Source organism: Solanum pennellii, chromosome 1 (genome assembly GCF_001406875.1).
Source record: "Solanum pennellii chromosome 1, SPENNV200".
NCBI lineage: Eukaryota > Viridiplantae > Streptophyta > Magnoliopsida > Solanales > Solanaceae > Solanum > Solanum pennellii.
The window spans coordinates 20,924,995-20,928,056 of NC_028637.1; the positions used below are offsets into that span (position 1 = coordinate 20,924,995).

Here is a 3,062-nt window from a genome sequence, read left to right on the forward strand (position 1 = left end):
TATATATATATATATATATGTATGTATATATATATATATGTATATATATATATATATAACAAAGTAATCTAACATACACAGCCCAGTTCACAGCCCACTTTAGATCCAACCCTAAAACTAATCTATAAATACTTAATTAAGTCTAGGGTTTTCAAATCAACCTGTTTCTTTCAGCGCCTCCATCCCTAACCACTTCAAAGATCGATGTTTTCTCTTTGTTATAAAAAGAAGTTTCGTCTGCTTATCATATGGATCAATCTTGAATTCTTCTCCTCACTTCATTTATTATCCTCTAAATAAGAGTAAGTTCTTTATTTTCCTTACTTCCTTGCTCATACTCCTATTTCAACTAACCAAAGTGTCTTTGTAGTTGTGGTCTCTAATTTAGTAGAATGTGCTCATTACTTCATGATCTTGTATCAAGGAACGAAGCTTAATTTTTAGGTTGGTGATTTCTACTTCTCTTTTTCCATTATTTCCCTCATCTTTGAGTTCTACTTTTATTCTACCTTATAGGTGGTGCTTTAATGGAGGGAGTGAGTAGCTTCCTTCCGCCTCCTCATACTAGTAATTAAAATATCTTTTAGTTTAAAGTGTCTTCTTCTGCCCAAATCCTGCTATTTATCCAAGTCTTTTTTTTAACGAATATAGCCTAGGCTAGTTAAAATTTCACATTTCTTATTTGTCATGTGTGTTTTGTAAATGATTTATATGTTAAAAAAAATCTATTTTGTGGCTTCTCCTTCCCAATATCTCCTTAGCGGTGATACTTTTAGAACTGGACTTTTAAAATTTCATTGATCATAATCTGTGGCAGAGCCAATAATTTTATCAATGGTGTTCATACTTTTACGTCAGGGGTGGCTTAAATTTTTAACTAGGTCGTTTAAAATAATAATAAGTTTTTAATTTTAAAATAAAAAAGTCAAACACTAAATGATGTCCTTGGCTTGTTTTGATTAATAAAAAGAGAACTTTTTGTTTTTAATTTTAACAATAAAAGAGATTTTTCTTTTTTTTTTCTTCAACAACAAAAGAGGACCTTTGTTAAAGTGAAAACAACTAATTGTAGTTGTAGGAGCCTAGGGTCATTCAGGCCCTTGAGGAAAATTCGCATCGGTTTAACCACTGAGCTATATTTCTCTTATGTGTTAATGGTATTCAACAATTAGTATATACTCTAAAATATCTATACTTAACTTGTATATTCATAAAAAATTCGTCGAAGGGTGTCCATCTGGCAATCCTTGAATACGTGTAGCTCTGCTCATGTTTATAATTATTTTTCATTTCGCATCCATGGTTTGAAAATCCGTGAATATGCAATTTCCTTTTTCTATAGTCATGTTTCCCAAGTAGTATGTAACCTGATTCTCTTCCTCATTATATGTTGAAATATGTGTTGTTTACCTTGTAAGCAACCCCTAATTTCTTCATTTTTTTCTTTTATCATCCATGAACTTACTAAATAGTACTCATATTACTAAAAATAAAAAAAGGTAGAAATTGTATATGAAAAATGATTGATAAATGTAACTTCCATACCAAGAATAAATTTGCATCTGATGTAATTTTTTTTCTATTTTTGATGTCCTCGTTGTTTATTTTAATGATGTTGCTCTTCAACCGAATGTAAAAGCAGATTTAAGTTCTTTAATATTTTTAATCTCATGGTGACTAGAAGCTACGTAGGTGAGACTTTGGGTGGAGAGCTCCTTGAACCTTTTTACAAAATTAAATTTCAATCATATTTTTGGCTAACAAACTATATAATTTATTTCTAAAAAAAAAGGCTAAGGAATATGATTATTTTATTCTCTTTGAATCATTATATTTGAAACAAAACACGTGAACTAGTTCTCAGTAATTTTTGTGTAGTGGTGTTTTAAGGAAAATTTCTCATTACTTTCTTTATTGAGGTACTTTATTTTAAATTCTAAGGACCTAGAAGTAATAATACATGTTAGCATATGACTTAAGTATCCACCACTTTACAATTGTATCAGCATAATGAAAACAGAAATGGCTAGTGATCAAGGTGCCTCTTAACATATATTTTTTCATCATAGATTTATTTTCTTAAGAAAGTATAAAGATGCAATCTAGTAAAGACTTAAATATACATAGAAGTGTAATAAAAAGCATATTTTTTTCACTAACAATAATCTTTCTTTTTCTACTTAATATAAAGAATTGAGATGGAGGAGGCATGACTGGAGCGACTTTTAAGTTTTGTACCACTTCAAAATACAAATAGATATATTGGCTAAAATATAGTAAGAATGTTTTTCTGCTACTTAAACTTTTCTACAATTGATTGCAAGTGTTTCTAATAATATTATTTTCATGCTTTAAGCATGCAAATCATACGTGTCACTATGACTTAGAGAACATAATAGTCCTTATCCATTATTATAACATGAATGATTTTATAATTAATTGGTTCAAGTGTTGCAAAAGAAGATAGAGTATTATTTAATTATGAATTCCAACAATTTTGGTTTTCATTATTATATAAATAAGAGGTAACATTAACTCTCTCGAATTTCAGCTTCACAAAGTTATGTTGCTTCCTATTTAAAAGTGTATCAGAATCTTTGGGATCCTATAATTCAGTATAACCCGATTTTCTGTTTAATGCTTAGTTAATCCATGTTGTACCAGACAAGAACAATTTTGTTCCCAAGTTCTAAAGAACACATTAGTTGGCATGTTTAAGACATGAATATTTTGTTATTGGAAACACTAGCAGTTAACTAGATATAAGTGCAATTCATAGTAGCAGAAAAAATCATTTCGCTAATTCCAACCAAAATATCTAATATTTAGAAGTTATATAAAATATAAAAATCACTTTAATGTGCTTGTTTAATCCCAATCCTTCTCTACAAGTAGGAAAAAGATATATTATAGCGACAGCCAAAAAATGGAATTTTTTTACACTTCTATGAATATGTATCTTTGTAATTGTGTATCTCCATATAGAATAAAAACATACGTATCTTTCGCTATTTGGTTTTTTCAATATGTTATATATATATATATATATATATATATATATA

At 28.6% G+C, this 3,062-nt stretch overlaps 1 protein-coding gene across 4 annotated transcripts in view; it reads left to right on the top strand.

Moving 5' to 3' along the window:
* Positions 1–169: 169 nt before the first annotated feature.
* The window catches only part of LOC114074378, a 22,426-nt gene continuing 19,533 nt past the window's right edge, over positions 170–3,062 (top strand). For 2 of the 4 annotated variants that reach the window (XR_003574762.1, XM_027912286.1), the window contains exons 1-2: positions 170–302; positions 371–444. The gene's annotated coding sequence lies outside the window, so the exon portion shown is untranslated. Of the gene's footprint in view, positions 303–359; positions 445–3,062 lie in introns of all 4 variants that reach the window. The other 2 variants (XM_027912290.1, XM_027912295.1) reach the window with 2 other exon arrangements.